Source organism: Poecilia mexicana, unplaced genomic scaffold, assembly GCF_051168715.1.
Source record: "Poecilia mexicana isolate PSO_F unplaced genomic scaffold, ASM5116871v1 scaffold_17, whole genome shotgun sequence".
Lineage (NCBI taxonomy): Eukaryota > Metazoa > Chordata > Actinopteri > Cyprinodontiformes > Poeciliidae > Poecilia > Poecilia mexicana.
In genome coordinates this window covers 8,966,954-8,984,972 of record NW_028263386.1, presented here as the reverse complement: position 1 = coordinate 8,984,972, position 18,019 = coordinate 8,966,954, and the positions used below count along the sequence as shown (strand labels likewise).

The following is an 18,019-nucleotide window of genomic DNA, read 5'->3' as shown; positions in this document are numbered from 1 at the left end:
AAGGGGACACAGTAGGCGCTCTGAGCCAAGGCCCCTAGTAGCCTTCTGCAGATGAAAAGCTGTCATGTCTGCCCCTCACTGCCAAAAAGCTCCGCCTTCACTCCTTACAGTCCTATCCATTTCCCATATCAGTGGGCTAGATGGAGTGCAGGGCATGAACTTTTTTTTAACAAAAAGATGTGATTTAGCGACCAAGCTGGTAGCAATGAGTGTGTCACCTCACCACAATCTAAAGCTGTTTCACATGCTGCCATATCAAGTGGGCTTATTGGAAAAACAGCTTGATGGGTTAAGTGTGAGGAAATTAAGGGTATTTTGTGAAACATTAAGTCCATTAAGTGACACACACATACACTCCTAATTGAAGTGTGTGTGTCTTTGTGTCACTTTGTAAGTGCTCCTGTTCAGAATAGTGTGCGTTCATTGGAATGAAAGGTGTGGAATCCCTAATCAAAATGAATTATATTTCATTTGCCCTGTCATCATCCTTTTTAAAAATATATTTGAGGCTCAACTGAAATAAATTTCAATGCTATGTAAGAGCTCTCCAAGTGGTCGGATTATAGTTTGCTGAATTAAGCCAAAAGTAGGTCAAGTCGTTAAATTAACTTTTATTTTACAACACCAACAGGCATGTCACATAGTAAGATTAAACTATGTTATTACCACTTGTTGTGATATATTAGTTCAGTTGAATCAGCTCTTAAGAGGTGAAGCACATGTATACATAGAGGGTGAAAACTGGCTTATCCAACTGTGCATGCTTCAGTCTTAAATGCATAGTGAGGCAATTCTGGAGTGTTATTTTCATATTGCATCATGTACTTCCACACCATAGAAAACAATGACAGACATGCAACAGTTTTACAGAGGTACATGTTAGTGAATATGTTTCAGCATGTAATAAGGATCTTTCAAATTATTTTTGCACAATTTTAACTTTTCAAATATGAAGCAATGTTCATATGAACAATGTATAATTGTATAATACTTTGCCCATTATAATGTGTTTACATTTTCTAACCTATTGTTAAAAAAAACATCACTCTTTTCAGCAAATACTAATTTTCTCTCCAACATACTATGATGTCACTCACTCCACTGCAAGTCCAAGTTCTTACAATCAACTTTATTTAAAAAATAAACTCTTTCATCAGCCACACCTTTTAACAATATATCAACAAATCACATTGAGATATTTTTTTTACACAACTTTATCCTAAAGAATGTTAACTACATTCATCCAAAGCAAGAGCATTTCTTCTTTGAGGTGGATGGGATTCGTATTAGCTAGCAGGCTAACAGCTAATATACATCTTAGCTAATGGTTGCATATAAGCTGCTGTTTTTACAGCTTGTAATATGGATTGCTTCGCTTTTTGTCAATGGATTTAAACTCCTAATCTTTGTTTACAAGCCGTTTTTTTGCTTTCATCTCTCAGGCTGGTATACTGATTATAAAACTACTAAAAGACTCGAGTACAGGTGTTCAGTCTGCACTCCTCAAGTAAACATATTCTGCATCACGTTCTCCTTCTTCAGCTGCTCAGCTGGCACACTGCATTTGTGGAGCAAATGAAATATTTTTTCCTATTATAACTGTTTCACATCCAACTGACTAACACTATTTTTACCACATCCATAAGGAAAAAAAGCAGCTTGGCGAGTTGTCCTGACAGACTATCTCGGTGCTTATTTCTAAACAGTCAGCGTGATTTTTGCACCTTAAAAGTGCACAGAAAGTCTGTGTATGCTTGCGTAACTGTATTCTCACCAAAACTGGTAATGGCTTAGACAGAAATTCCCCTGAGCAAAGGGAGCTTTTAGAGAAAAGAGCAGAGTGAAAAAGTTACAGCGTGCTGACGTCCTCCTGGAGAAAGACGAACATGCAAGATGAAACCTGCAAAGTCATGATTCTGAACAAAAACAGAAAATTGCATTATGCCTGTCAAAATGTTTTCTGTCAACACTTGTGTAACTGTGTTGAAGCATGTTCCCTTGAAACAGGGCATACAAACTAACAACAGTGTGGCCTGTTTTCTATTTCAAAGAGGACAACACTGCACTGTGCTGCAAACTAAACGGCTATTTATGAAAATTAAAATCCAGGCCATGCTCAGGGTGAGAAACTGAGTCACAGTTAACTGCAGTCACTCCTTAATCTATGTATGTGACATTTCTCGCAGCTAGATAAGACAGCTGACTGTTTGACCTTCATGTAATGTTCTGCATCAATTGAGGCAGCGACCTGTGTGTTTGTGCGACTGTGCTGGTGTCTGTGGTGCTCCAATTAGATAAGAAAGTGAAAAGAACTGGAAGATGATGGCAGGTTGAGATGAATGATACCAGCTGGTGAGCCATTGGCTTATTTGTACCACATCCAGCGTTTGTCCAAAATCAAACAGGGCGTCGTCCAAGCAATTCTGCTGACTCAGATGCACAGCCAAGGCAATGAAGTCTTATAGTCATGTTATGCGTTTCTGTCAACTCGTTTGTACATCTACCAAAGGACCAGGTGCGATAACACGTCCACTGTGCCACACCCTACCCACATTCTGCACAAGAATCTCAAATATAAGAAGCAATAACCATCAACTTTAAACAGTAGGTGGTGTGTGCAGCTATTAAGACTTCTAACAAATCATGAAATTCACTGCAGGATTTGATGCATTACAGGGGTAGAATTTCATATGATACAATTTCATATACTTTTCAAAGCTAAGGACTGCCTGACAGTGTGACTCATGCGCCCATTTTCGATTTACAATGGCACTCAACTTTATGAAACCATAAAAGCCTAATATTTCGGAGAGCCACATGAAACAATTTAGTTGTTTTTCCAATTTTGGGTGGGATGACACAAAACCAAAGCAGCACTGTACAATACGAAAACCCCATATTTGATGTCAAACCATTATATTGGAATAAAAGGAACTGCACAGATTGCACACATAATTTCAGTTCAGTGGTAAACATGAGGAGTAATTGTTATCCATCCAAATATAATCAGTTTCGATGATTAATTTTATCTTTAAACTTGTGCTCACAATAGTTTATTGAGTTGACCTTCATTCGAGACTTGGAATCTTACAAGATCTTGTAGAATATGATTATGATTGGGCATTAATTTGATGCGAGTTTCTCACTAACGGTGTAAAGATACTAAATTTCACAGATCCATGGTGTTTAAACAACAATACGTTGTTCAGCTAAGTTACATAATCATTGATCACTTTCTTACAACACCGTGTGTACAATACTGTGACAGTATTTTGGGTCATTTGTAGACAAAAAGATATATTGACAGATGTTTTGAGACAAACAAATTGTAAACCGTTTTTTCTCAGTCTTCCTTAAACACAAACCGCGTAACGTTGCTTCTGTCCATGACTGATTATTGACGATTAACAACAGAATGGTATATATAAAGGGAGCCATTGCGTTGCATAAAAGTAAACCAACATTTTGCAACTCAAACGGTTAAAAAATAGCAGTGTTTTCCCCCTAAATTAACATTACTTTCTGGAAAAGTGTACAATCCCTCTGCGCAATATGTAGTTTCTATTTGGCAGCAGACAAAACTGCCAACATATAAATGTTTTAAATACCCTCATTAAGTATTTAAAAAGTTAGAAACATTTATGTAATTACAGTATGGATCGGAAAATATTAGTATTGGAAGGTAACAAGATCAAACCAGAACCTGAGAACATTGGATCAGCTTTTGATTTATGACACGCTTTCTAATTAACATTCCTCCACACAACCATAACAGCTAATAAAAGTAGCCATTCTTCATCATTCCAAATGGAATATGTTCTCATACACTTTTAGCAGAAGCTGTGAGTAAGAACTTAAATCCTCAAATGTGAACAACCCTATTATTACTCTATTTAGACACAAACAATTCACATGGTTGGCTTAAACACACATCTCTGTAGATCTTTTGATACCTAACCCTCTCTAATCTCGTTCACATAATCCATGAAAAATAACTATTACAGACAAACAGCAAACAGTAATGTCAGCTTCCTAATCTGGGAAACAATCACAAACTCTTTAACAGTTACAACATTGGGGAAAAAATAAGCCACATTTATGTGTTTGGTCGCTACAGGTTTTAATTAGATGTGTGGTGAAATTTCAAAGCCATCTGGGACCATCTGAGATCACAGGGACGGCAGATGAATCGCAACAGTTTCTACGTTTCACTGCAGACTTTGTTATGCATACCAATTGGCAGCTCACTGCACATTGTGTCTACGATATTTCACAGTTGTCTGCGAGTTGCATTTCCTCACATCAGAAAAATCTCTTAACAACAAAACGGAGCAGTATTTTTTCTAGGGCTGTCGGCAAAGCAGTAAGTTTGGGGCTTCAAATCTTCAGCCCTTGATGATTAGGATTTTGAAATTTGCATCAAAACCTAATTCAATTAGGCAAAGACGAATTAAGTATTCAACAAAAATGCCTGCTCTAGTCATTTTTTACCACTTATATAACAACTTCTGGACAAAAAGTTGAATTATTTCATGAAGTTTGATACAAAACCTCTGAAAAGTTATTGATAGATCCCTTCATTCAGCTTAACTCTGACTGGGGATTTTAATGTTTTTTTCTTCCATTAAATCTGAAATCAGTCAACTTATCCAACAGAGAGAATCAGCTGCACCAGTTGAGCTTTGATCATCAACAGTAGAATACGCAGACCCCTAAAGGTTTAGACTTCATGCCCTAGTTAGTCTTTTACTTTTTATTTAGAGAAATGCTGTCTTTTTCATCTTGAGAAGCATATCCAGTCTTTAATATGTTATGCTTAGGAAAAGAAAACTGAATTGAGGCCGATTCTTCCAAAAAACAAAAAACAAAACAACAGCGATTGCTGTGTACAAGTACGGGGCCGTTTTCCAAGAATACATACGGTAGGTTACAACTGTCACAACTTTCTCTGACTTATAAAAAAAGTAAATGTCTTCAGTTCCAAAATACTTTGCACAAAACAAGTAGTCATGATGTCGAAGCTACAGTAACACTGTTTTAGATCTACATTGTTGAGCAGTGGGTGGAGAGATGTTAACTGCCACCTAGCTTTCTAACCAGAAGTAGCAACAGCAAATGACGTGGCATAACAGTGCTAGCCAGCAACTGATGCTGTCATCCAGAACACGTTAAAGTGAATTATTGTCTCTGCTGCCTGGATACCAAAATAGTCATATGGTAACATTGTCTTCAGTCAGAGGCCTCTTCAGAATCATTGCAAGACTGACTGCTACCAGAGATCCTTCCTGCCCACAGCATCACCATCCACAACAACTTGGAAAAATACATTGATGACATGAGTTTTGACAATATTTTATTTCCCTTTGGGATAAATCAATTATTAAACAGATTTTTGTATTGCTGTTGCATTTGTTCTTCAAATACTCTACAGTACATTCTTCTGTTAAATATGTATTTTCTCAAGGATATAAATTATACTGGCCAATGTCTAGTCCTAAATACGCTAATGTGGATGGATGGTTTCACTCACATGTAAAGTTGATGGCTAAAGAAAAAAGTGAAGCCACTTCCAGAAAAAGCTGCATAATCAAAACCAGACACAGATCTAAAATGTTGGAGGTCCTTCGGCCTAAATGAAAAACAGACTGAGCTAATTAACCTAACATTTGGCCTTTCAATATCATTCATGTTCACTTCCACACTCAGCAGTCCTTGCACTCTTTGAAGCAAAAAGAAAAAGAAAAAACAAATCGCACATGGAGAGGGTAAAAATAGGGCTCCTGCGGTAAGCACAGGCCATTTTTAGGCCCTGCGTCTGTTTCCACTTTACCAAACGCAGGGGTGCTCTGTAACACATTGGTGTAAATGGTTTATAATGTCACCAGTGGACTCTGAAATGGGAGACCTGGTTTCAATCAGCAGTCAAATTGCTCCTACATTACCCTCGAAGACAAGAGTAGTAAATCACTTTTTGCCTCTCCGCTGCTGACGTTCAGTAAAAGACATCGTTTCTAAATTCACCACGCATGCTACCAAGAGCGCCATATCTTTATGTAGGTTTGGGTTTTTGAACAGGGCAATATTCAGCTGACTGCAGCACCCCAATGGATGCTGGAGTACAATATTCTTATCACATAGACAAAAGAAAATTTGTATCGTAGAACAGAAACATTTGCTGATTACCCCATGCGCAAGATAAATCAGAACCAATTGGAACCAGCTTGCTGGATTGCTTTTTTTGTACCAATGCCCTGACAGTGGGCCAGCAAGGCACCTCAGAGTACTTATAAACTACTATAAACGCGAGAAACGCTGAACCCACCCACCACAGACCAACACACTATGGGTAAAACCTCTCATTAAAGCTCAAGAGCCCTGAAATTACTAAGTTTTTACCCACATGGAGAGTATGAGAAATGCCAACGGGCGTAGGGTTGCGCCGCGTGGTTTCTTCAACGTACGGCCGCAGACAAGCTGGAGCGGATGCCAATCAGTGTGGCCAGTGTCAGAAAATACCAATATGTGAGGGAAACGGGGCAGCTGCTCTGTCTGTGAGGAAACACTCAACGCAAGATCTTACAAATACTCACAGGACAGCAAAGTATCCAAGCCAACAAATGCCACATTTATGACAGGGCAATCCGTCAATCAAATCACAGAAGATTTTACTACAATATTTAAACCATTTATCTCAAGAACTGGAAAGACTGTGCTATTCATGGAAAGTGCAGTGAAAATACATTGCCACCTCTAACAGTTTCTCTTTTGCTGATGATATATTTTGACCTTCTCCTCCCAGCAGAATTTTGTTCATAGGCTCTTTGAAGCATCAATGGCCCGTTTAATACAACATGCCACAGTAAGTCAATCAGAGATGAGACCAGACTTTGACTAGGCTACTCCAGAAACTTATACTTATTTTCTATTTAGAGGAGGTTGTGCCAATGTGTTTGTGATCATTGTCCTGCTGAATACTTTATTATTTACTCCATTTTGTGGACAATTGCTGAAACTTTGCTCCACTGGAGTCCCAAAGTTTTCAAACGACTCTGTAATCCATAAATGATAGTGACTTTATTTCTGTTTTCAATTAAATGGTACGTCTTGTAATAATTAGGCTTGTAAGTAGTTAGCAAAGGTGTTAAGATTTATAATAATCCATTTAATCAGCTTATTTTTGATCTTGCAATGGGGTGGTGAGGGTAATATTTTCACATAGGTCCATTCTCCTTTGAATAACTTTTCTACTGTAATTAATTAAATCATTATTCAAACATTACATTTTGTATTTCCTTAGGTTGTTTTTGGATAAATGTTTTTGATTATCTGAAATATTTAAGTGAGACAAAAATCCAAAAACTGTAATCCAAAATCTTTAAGTCTTAATATTTTTTCACAGATATTTTTCTACTCCCATTTGGGTGTCTCCTGCTTCTAAAACCCGCTGGCGCACTTAAAAAAATACATCCAGCTATTTTTTTTTACCACTTAATTAATTTTTTTGGTGTCCTGAAAATGAACCATTTTTAAAAACCTTCAAAATGTAATGTTACAAATAAGCAGCAACTGCTCGCACACAGGAACCCCAGCAAAGACCAGGTCGTTACCTAGCAACCTCAGCAAAGTCCAGCCCATCTCCTAGCAACCCCAGCTGAGCTCCAGCATGTATGGTCAGCTGGTTTTACCGCAGTATGTGCTGTACAATGGCTACTGGATGACAAGTGTTTTGTTGTTGACTTACCATCCAGAAACCACTTGTTGCTTTCTTGTTGTATTTGACATCTGTTGTATTCGACTTCAATTACACGACAGATTACTCAGTTGTGTAATTGAGTAATCTGTTTGCAGTCATTTTAACGTGAGTGTAGACATTGAACTGGGGGGGCGTGGCCAGCAGCAGCCGCTTATTTTGATTAAAATGACAACAGGCCCTAAAACAGCTCATTCTGAAAGGAAACTCAACATAGGCAGAACTGAGCAGACTGAAATTTTATTATTTAGGACCAATTTTGTGTAAAAAATTTAATTAACTTGCTTTGTATAGGCCATAGACCTATCATAACTTGTTCAAGGAAGCATAATAGGTCACCTTTAAAAGAACTGTTTCAGCTAACCAATAAGACCAGCCAAAAGCTCCCAATGTGCAATGTGCAGGGAAGTCTGGATGTCATTTAACTGGTTTTTATCCCCCAATTCCACTCTTTTGGACTGCAGTGGGTGACGGTACTCTTCAAGAGGCCTGTTGCAAGCTGAAGGGCCACTTCATCGAGATCACAGCAGGTACACAACTCTTTACTGGGCTGCTACACCAACTTCTCAACATAGCAAAGCAGAACTAGGGCACCACATGGGTTGCTACTGGTGCGATATCTGACAACAATTGCTGCCTTCTGTGGAGTCTAAGACTCCTGGCAGAATGAGAGATACTCCCAGGAGGGTGAATAATCTTTAGACCTGCCAGAACAGCAACACTATAACTTGTAACAGATGATAACATGAAGGGCAAATAACAGCAGCATGCAGCTCCATTTCAAAAAAGAAGGGTTAAGGTGCTAGAACCCAAATCCAACCTGCAACTGTCAGATTTTGAATAAAATCCCACCCAAAAATGATGGTATGGGAAAGATATTACCATAATTTTTCTGTATGACAATATTATGACAACATTAACATTAAACCAGTAAACTAACATTGTTACACTCTATGTTAGTTTACTGCACATCTTGAAATTTATTGGGCTAGTTTATTAATTTCATTTTGGTGATTTGTAATGGTGTTTTATTTGATTTTAGCAAACCAATAAGTTTATTAATCAACACTTTGGTTAACAGAGGTTTATTTTTTTATGAGCTACATAAATAAATTTTTATTGACTCATATTGAAATTGACTCCATTTTCATTTTAAAATTTCAGTCTTCAATCAAATGTTAGAGGTCCCACAAGACCCGTCTTGCTTTTAGACTCACTTTTTACAAGATGAAAAAAAATATCAAGGATTCCATCAAGAGAGAGTTTCATTACTTTTAGCAACCAAATATTTTTTATTAGTAAAAAGATTAAAAAATATTGTTCTGATCTGTAAACCTCTGAAAAGAACCCTTCTTAAAATAAGCCAGCTAAATTAGAAATCAAACGAGAAAAAGATCAGTAAATCCATCTACCATTACATTAAACATAACGTCCCCCTAGGGTTTACTTTTTCTTTTGATGGTATGCATTTTAAGGTATATGTCTAACCGATGATGTCATCAGCTATGGGGCCTTGCCTTGTTTAGAAAATCCCAGAAGAAATGCTGTTCTGAAAAGGGAACAAAAGCAGAAAGCAATGTAGCATAACAGAGCGGGCCACTCGACAATCCCTCGGGAATAACGGTCATCTAAGTCACATGTCTTCCTTTGACTCATCTTTGGTTTAGAGTAAATTAAGTCAAAAACCCTGGGGAATTTGTTGCCCAGGGTATTTCCATTCAAGAAATACATGTTGTATGAAATGATGGCCTGACTTAGAGAAACTGTGAAAAGGAGACAGAATCAGTCACAGCCAACAAATAAGGAGCCAGGTTAGACACTGCAAGAAAACCTAACAGCTCCCCTGCTGTCCCCATCTAGTCAACATGATGGAAGAAAACCTTAATGCTTTAGCAGCATGTTCACCTAGCAGACCTGTCAACACAAGTTTGAACAATAACTCATCTATCCTTAAGATAACAAAATGTAATTCCTCACTCCCTGATCCGAATCGTTGCAAACCCTAGTTCAGTTTTTATGAAGGAAATTAAGGTTAGAGAAAGAACTCAATTATAATTTACACAGAAACCTAGCAATAACGAGTATGCTAAAAAAAAAAATGCAGCCTAGTTACTCCCAAAACTTCAAATAAACATGCACCTTGCTACTGTCTACTCAACTGTCATAACCTGAGGGTGAAAAACCCAAACATGCACTAAGGCCGTGGTTTTCTTTTCAGAGATCTACTGATGCAACAGAGAGAAACTAACTCACCCTGCGCCATCTTGATACGCTCTGGCTAATGGCAAAGCCTCTTCATTGTGTCTCTGACAGTTTTAATTAAAACAGAGTTATATTTTGATTAAGGACAGCAATAAGGCAATTTCATAGTGATGCTCTGCAAGCAAAATTGCTTCCTAACATTTCCAAAAAAAAAACCCAACAAAGAATACATTTATGAATAAATGAGAGTGGAAATGTACCGATAAGGTCCTTTTTGGCCAAGGATGATTTCTGGCTTTGTTTGCATTCTGACCGACCTCGATTTCAGCTTTGACAGATACTTGTTCAGGGGATTATGTAAGAAAAGGAAAAACGTGCTGGAGGTTCTTCGATAGAGACCGTAGCTCTGAGTCCAGATGACAGCGAAGGAATGCAAAATTTCCAGTTTGCGTCTTTCACCTTTAAAAGTGCATCAAAGGACATATTGGCTGAAGTGTTTACATAATATTAATAGGAAGAATTCTTAGTTTTGATTGATTTAATCAACAGGGAAAAAAAATGATTTTTCAGTATTTGCACTGCCAATCACATTTCAAAGCTGATTTAGAAAGACTAGCATAATTATAAGTGTAAAATAAAAAAATAAAAAACAGGAAAATGGGCTGTAGATTATTAATCAGATGGTACACCTAATAGATATTAAAGGTAATAGATATTAAATATGCAATTATATCACAAATGATTACTTGCCTTTTTGGCCACACCCATAACGCAGATCAGAGTCAATTCAAGGAACAGGCAAACTGCAACCATTAGGGGACAGAAATGAGATCTTGACATTTAAAATCTGTAATTGCGTTTATCAAGAACTACTTTTGAATTCAGATTGAAGGTTTCTGAACCTGGAATTGTTAAATGTCCAACGCGCAAACATCAAGGTTGAATAATTTAAAAGAGCCATTAGCATTGCTAAGGTCGGAGACTGGCTAAACTGGAAAAGCTCCAGGTAAGTTGTACCCTGTCCCAGTTTGTCAGTTCCTGCTTCATTTCCACTATTTCATGCCAAGGTACTTCAAACATTGTGCATCACTGTATTTTTCTATATAGTGAAGTATTTAATTGGATTACGAGTATGAAATTGGCATTTTTACCAGTTCTAAGCATCATTTCCTACTGACTTATCAAATAGGACAGTTGGGTATAATAGTTGATCAAATTATAAGTCTAAGCAACCTCTGATATTATTTACAGAAGTCGAACAATAAACATTTACTTCCAATTGTTAGCAGATTACAGGATTTCAATATAGAACATCCCAACAAAAATTAATGTCAACATTTACCAGATAAGAATTTTATGAAACCTGTTTTCAGCCAAGATTTGTGAACAAATATGCCAGTCATTATATATGTTTTTTAAATATTGTCTTAATTGGCCAGTGTCCAGCACAATGAGCATGGAAAGTATTTGTACTGAACAGTAACAGTATTTTATTGTCCAAATTAGAGCCGAAACCTATATTTTAAAACTAATCGCATTTGGATGACAGTGATATGATTTTCTTGTCTACCAGAAATGCTTTCATCAAGATGATAGACATCATAGAGAGAAAGTATGCTCACTTTTAGATCTAGTGTCCTAATGCATAAATATATTGTCTTTGATCATTAAAATTATTTGTCTAACCTCAAGTGTTTGAAACCCCACCGCTTCATCATTTATTTAAAAAATAAAGCCAAAACGAATAAGTTTTGAAAGAAAAGCAAACCCCTAAGATGCATACAAAGTAGAAGTTTAAGGGGTGCACTTTCTTGTTGCCGTTATTTTAAAAGTTAGACTCCAACTATTTCTTCTTTTCTTTTAAATGCTCATTCAAACTATTCTGTTATAACAATTTCACCAAATCCGAAAAACTGGTTATTATTTTATAATTGACTACCATCTGAAATATTTAACATTATAAATGGTTCGCCATGGTTTCTGCATTTGAAATGGTTCCTGACCAATACTGGCTAAAGCCCCTCCAGCATCTGTGCCTAATGCAAAGGCAGAGAGAGTGTTCATTTTGCTTTGACCAACACCCACCAACATGTGGGCCCCAATTCAAATCGTGCCCAGGGCCCCCAAAAATCTGGGATTGGTCCTGCATCGGAATGAAATCTGTCTGCACACATAGTGATGGAAAACAGTCTGGGGCAGAAAGGAAAAAAAAGCAACAATAGAGCGTGGCAGGTGCTTTTGCACTTGATGGCCACAGGAAATCTCAAAGACCTCTGTCAGATGACGATGAAGCAAAGCGATGATGCAAGTGAGCCAGCCAGATTCTTTCAGGTTTCTCTGACGAGTCAACATTAATGTGACGGGTCAAATCATTACATTGCAATTGCATATTAAAACACAGGGTGACGACATGCTCAATCCCTACAGACCACCACTGCTCTCCCCATCTGTCTCCCCCCCCCCCTTGTATCTCCCTCCTTATTTTATTAGTGATTCTCGACAGATTTTCTGCTTGACTGAAAATTTCATCCCTGCAAAGAAAACTGCGACGTCAAGCTGTCCACGGAGAGGTGCATTCGGCCAGCCATGCAGGTGTCATTTGCATTGGAAGAAAAAATGACTTGTGAAGTGAATGAGGAATAATACTGTGCCCCATCTTTATCACAGTAACGCTCTTATAATTAGAAGAACTGGCAGCAGACCAACATAATATGCATTTGGTCTAGTCATAAAAGTTGCTGCTGGCTATACATCAGGACTGAATAAATAGAGGCGCAACAAACTGCATGCGTGGCTGTCTGCAAACCCATGAGATAATTTGCAATATTTATTTTTAAAAAGAAGTTCCAGCTTAAATTTAAAGCGGAGACATGCATGCTGTCCGCAGAAATCTGTGCAAGTTAGGCAACTTGACAGGAATCTAACCCGACTCAAGTTCAATGGAGAATTTTCATATGCACTTACTGAATCTCCTCTTTGTCGCCGCCGTTTGCATTTCTCTCCTTATCTGAAGAAGCGCCGCGTTTAGTCCCGTCTTCACTCGTTTGAACCAATCCACTTCATGTAATTAACAACCACCAAACAGAGGAGTTAGAACCGAGCGTGTGAAAAGACAGAAATTTTAAAGTGGGGGGAGCACAGGTGGGAAAGATAGAGGAGTCCACCTCCGGAGAAGCACGAGGTCCTATCCCGGTCAGCCGACACCGGGGTGGGGAGGGGGTCGTGGATCTACTGTGGATCTATTCGTGGCAGCTCCGGTTCGCTGCTGCCGCTAACGGGTTAACGTCCGCCTCGCTCAAGTGTTCGGCGTCGCTGCCAACAAAGAGAGAGAGAGAGAAAAAGACGGAGAGAAGAAATGTTGTTTCCCTCCTTGTCTGTGAAATGCGCCGCTTTTAAGTTAATTTGCAAGAAGGAGAAGGAGCCGTGGCAGGCATGGAGTTGTTGCGTCTCTCCCCCCCTTCGCAGTCACGCTTCTTTCTGCCTCCGTGGTGAAAACACACACACAGGTCGGTTGGTCAGTAGGATTTAAAAAAAAAAATTATTTCGGCTTCACTCGGCTTTACTCGCCTCTCAGTGTCCATTCATTGCCGCTCTCCTCCTAAAACGTGCACCAAACGTGAAAATCTCACGGAAATCAAATCCTTCCCTGTTTTCCACAGAGCATAAACTTGAAAACAAGCAAGGTGAATTTCTGAGGAGATTATGCCAGGGACGGATCGCGAAACAATGGACTCCCGGCTGGGCACAGACCGAAAAGCCCCCCGTAATCATACAAGCACTTGTGGCAACCACACACAAAAACTCCCAAAATAATATGCTGGTGTGGCTGCGTCTTAGGATCCATATCAGTGGTGCATTTTCCCCAATCACTGCATAAATTATTTTTTGTTTAAAAATAAAAATAAATATTTTGTTGTGATTTTAATTATTCTTACCTCCTTAGCAGTAAACTAAACTTGTATTTTTTTTTATAAAACAAGTAAAGTTTATAAAAATATTTTTGGGTTGAATATTGTCTGGGTCTTACAGTACTATAAATTGTAAAATGTTCTTGTAAATTTCTAAAGGGCCTGTTATTATTATATCAACCTTCCAGGCCACTCAGGTCTTCTGGATCTGGTCTACTTTGTGCTCTCGGAATCTGAACCAAACATGGAGAAGCAGCATTCAGTTTTTATGCTCCTGTAATCTGGAATAAACTTCCAAAAACCTGTAAAATGCTGAAACACTGAGTTTCTTTAAATCAAGACTATGCCCAAACATTAAGAGCTGCCTTTGATTCATTTATTCAAGTAAACTTGCCTTGCTTAACTTATATGAATGATATTCAGTACAAAAGACTAAACAAGTAAAATCAGCTGGGTTAGGTAAAAATAAGCTTGTCCAGTTAGGGTCCAGAGCTTGGATCTGGCCCACTTGCTTTTAAACATAAGTGTCCTTTAGGCTCATTCATTAATCTCTCCATTGTTTTAGGTCAAAGAGAAAACTGAGGGCTAAGACAAACATTTCCTAATGACCTTGTTCTTGGTAGCAGTGAAGTTAAACTGCACTTTCTGTTCTTCCTAAGAAACCCCTCTGGCTATTGGCCCTCAGATCTCACTCAGGGAGCTTCTGAAAGGAGCAGAGTCATGAATCATCACTGGGAAGAGAACATTTATAAATATTGCCCTATATTATCCTTATTTTCTTCTTCACCAAATGAATTTCATCTGGTAGCCTTCTTACCACCTCTGCTCTCTTTGTGTAGACTCGGGACAAGATTATAATTCATAATTCATAGGTGTTTGCCAGCTCTCTGGCTCTTTCACCAGGAGGTAATATACTTTCATTTAAGGCAGGACACTGAGAGGGAGATGGGACATATTCCCCAAGGTTTGATGACACAGAGGTAGATTATCATGCATCTTTAATTATCAAAAGGGGAAAAAAACACATGCTAGATAGTCAAGGACAGTTTTTAAACTAGCAAATTTAAACGTGAAGTTTAGTAATGGAGACAGGGAACGGGCTGTGCTTACAGTGCAGTCTGGTTGTTAGTGCTTGGGCACTCGAGTGATTCGGTTGAATGCGCAGAGCAAGGATGATATGACCCCCAGTAATGAGGACCTGAATATCTTCAGGATTTTGACACTCTGCTCCCTCACTTCCTAACCTTAGTGTGATCAATCGTTAGTTTGGCAGAACCCCCTACCGAACTGCAGCCTGGCTACCTCCTCACCTTATCTAATAACCGGTGCAAATTATGTTTACACAAGGTTTCACCCTGCAATAAATGTCCCTGCAATTGGGCCATCCTCCGTTCACCGCACACAGACACACAGACACACAGACACACACATGGACCTGTGTATTTGTACTTCATTTAGCAATAATGAGTTGCTATGCGACCTCAACGTGATTGAAAAGGATTTCTGTTCCTTTTGGCGTACAAATGATAACCCTGGTCAAAGCACAATGTTCCTGGAGCAGGATCTTGTCAGACAAATAAGAGACCAAGCCAGCATTATTACACTCAGAGGGAGGCCATTGTTTTGATACAGCAACCATCAATATGTAGGTGCCAGACAGAGAAATTGGTACATGTGCTCAATACTGCTGCAGCGAATCTCTGGTGGCCAACAACAGGCCTGCTTTTCAGCTAAAGACCTCTCCTGTGGACAGTGTGGAAACTCATAAACAACCTTTCTGTCTGAAGGTCAGAGACAATGTTTAGTGAAGGCTTTTTTTCCCTACAGAAGTTGCTAAAAACTCCTCAGAGGGCAACTGTGCTTTTTCATTGCCAGATTTTCTAAACTGAACACCAGACATCACCACAGGTTTAGTCAATATAAAACCAGATAAAAAGCATTTTATCTGCTGCAATGTAGAAAATCTCAGCATTTATGAACAAATGATTTGCAACAACAAGGCTTGATATACACAGATAAGGCATAACATTATGACCACCTACACAATAAAGTGATGGTAACCCCCTGTAGACAATTGAATCCTTTCTGTCCTGTAAGTTTTGCTGTGGAGCCTCTATAGAGTATACTTCTTTGAACACCCTTTTATTGCATTGGTACTCCAAGTTAAACAATAGTATTGTTAAAAAATATATCAACTTCATAATCACCCTTAATGTACATTAAAAAATTAGATTGAAGGGTGAATTTTGATCACAAATTAAAGTGGCCAGGAGCTTTCTGCACATTTATCTAGTTAAAATTTAACTATCGGTATCAATCCCCACTGAAAATTGGATTAAGTAAACAACAACTTTTTATGACAAATAAAACAGTTGAAATAACTCAAATAACATGTTTTTCCTTCAAATTCAACATGAAGTGGCATTTTAAATTACTACTACAGTCTCAGATTTATTCAATTATTTCATGAAAAGCATTTTCAGTCCTCAGTGGAGCACCTTTTAGCTGGTACAGTCTGGTGCAAGTTGGAGTTATTGCCAGGCACCAGATTCTGGCTGCGGTCCTGAGGAATCTCAGCCCACTCTTCATGGCCAAAGGCCACCAATTCATTAATATTCTCAAATTTGGCTTTTTTTTAATCTCACCAGAGACCCTAAGTTCAATTCAGGCAACTATAATGGCTCCTGTAGTATCATCCAGGAATTCCTTTGAAACTAAGCCTTGTTGGAATTTGAGTTATGCCTGGAGTTGTTGTCTTGTTTCAAGCCCCAGTGACATTTTAGTTTCAGCATCTTTACAGACAGAATGAGAGATTTACTGATAATTAATTTAATTCATCCTGCAGGTTTCCAAAGCCAGAGGAGGCAAAGCAGCCCCAGGGCATTACTGAGCCACCATCCATGCTTTAAGGTAGGCATAGTGTTCTTTCAGCATGTGATTCAGCCTTCCTCTTCCAAACATATCACTGATCCAAAACCCCCAAAAGTCCAAAGATCAGAATTCTACAAGCATTTTGTGTTTTTATTCAGCCGTGAGCAAACTGGAGCTAACTTTTCTTTCAATTTTGGGTTAGTTGTGATGCATGTTTTAAAGTTATAGCATGGCACTCTTCAACATTTTCTATTTGCTTTACTATGGAGATTGAAACATGAGCGGTTTCTACCACTAAATCTTGCTGTTGGTCTTTTATAGCCAGTAAAAGATTTTGACCATGTTTCCTCCTCAGAAATCTGGTGGAAGCTGTTCAAAGTTTCCTTTTTCCGCTACACCCAAGCTGCTTTTACTTGTGCACTATGGTTCCAGCTTTATCTCAGGGAACATTCGGTTCATTTGCTAACGTTTTGTACTCTTTCCCTTGGTTGTGTGTAAAACGACAATCTTGCAATGAAACAATACCATTAACTGTCCTGGTATCTGAGTCATTCCATCTCAAGCAGCATGGATGCATCAGCTGTGTCTGAAACCACACTGGATTTGCAAACATGCGGATCTGATCAGAAGCTGAATCATTTTGAGACTGCATTGAATGCATCATTAATGCTGCATTTGGATGAAATCTTTCCAAAAACTTTTTTAAGCTATTCATTCTGATGTACATTGTTTATCGCAAACATCAGGGAAAAAAAAAATCAAATTCTACCTGTAAGTATAATCTGTAGTAGGGGTTGAATAATTTTCAATACAATTGCATGGACTAATGATTGAATAAAAAGAAACAAAGATGAAAGATGCCAACTCTAACTACTCCACAAACTACTTGATAAAAGCTAAAAGGTTAAGTACATAATAGGGAATTCAGAATTGAGAATGCTAATTAAAACTGATTAGAAATCCCACTTTTTTCAAAGGTTTACTTGTCTCTCAAGAGCCTAAGCGAAAGGGTTTTGCAGCCTCATACTACGTTCTAATTTCTAACATTAATCTGGCATGGTTTAATGGGGCTGCTCCAACTTCATTTCTATTTTGACAAAAAATATTACATCTGTACCAAGAAGAGTTCAGTCTGCAACATGCCAGTTTAAAACAACAGACAGGTCTGTCTTTGCACAAACTTTTGGATGTCTGCTGGTTTCTCATTGGGAATATGAAGCCCCCTTAAAGAATTTTAAAAAGATGACCTTCAGTAAACTCCTCAGAAATGAAGGAAGAACAAAACAAA

General features: G+C 38.3%; 1 protein-coding gene and 1 long non-coding RNA gene across 3 annotated transcripts in view; one reads left to right on the top strand and one right to left on the bottom strand.

Annotated features, from left to right (window-relative positions):
• LOC106914758 (protein tyrosine phosphatase receptor type F) overlaps window positions 1–13,423 on the bottom strand; it is a 235,999-nt gene extending 222,576 nt beyond the window's left edge. Inside the window, exons 1-2 of one of the 2 annotated variants that reach the window (XM_088014930.1) lie at window positions 13,117–13,423; window positions 12,917–13,009 (exon numbers count right to left, since the gene is read on the bottom strand). The gene's annotated coding sequence lies outside the window, so the exon portion shown is untranslated. Of the gene's footprint in view, window positions 1–12,916 lie in introns of both variants that reach the window. The other variant, XM_088014931.1, reaches the window with a different exon arrangement.
• Window positions 1–18,019, top strand: part of LOC148154732 (uncharacterized) — a 51,207-nt gene that overhangs the window by 17,061 nt on the left and 16,127 nt on the right. Inside the window, exon 3 of the long non-coding RNA XR_015765903.1 lies at window positions 16,706–16,770. This is a non-coding gene — a long non-coding RNA (uncharacterized LOC148154732). The remainder of the gene's footprint in view (window positions 1–16,705; window positions 16,771–18,019) is intronic.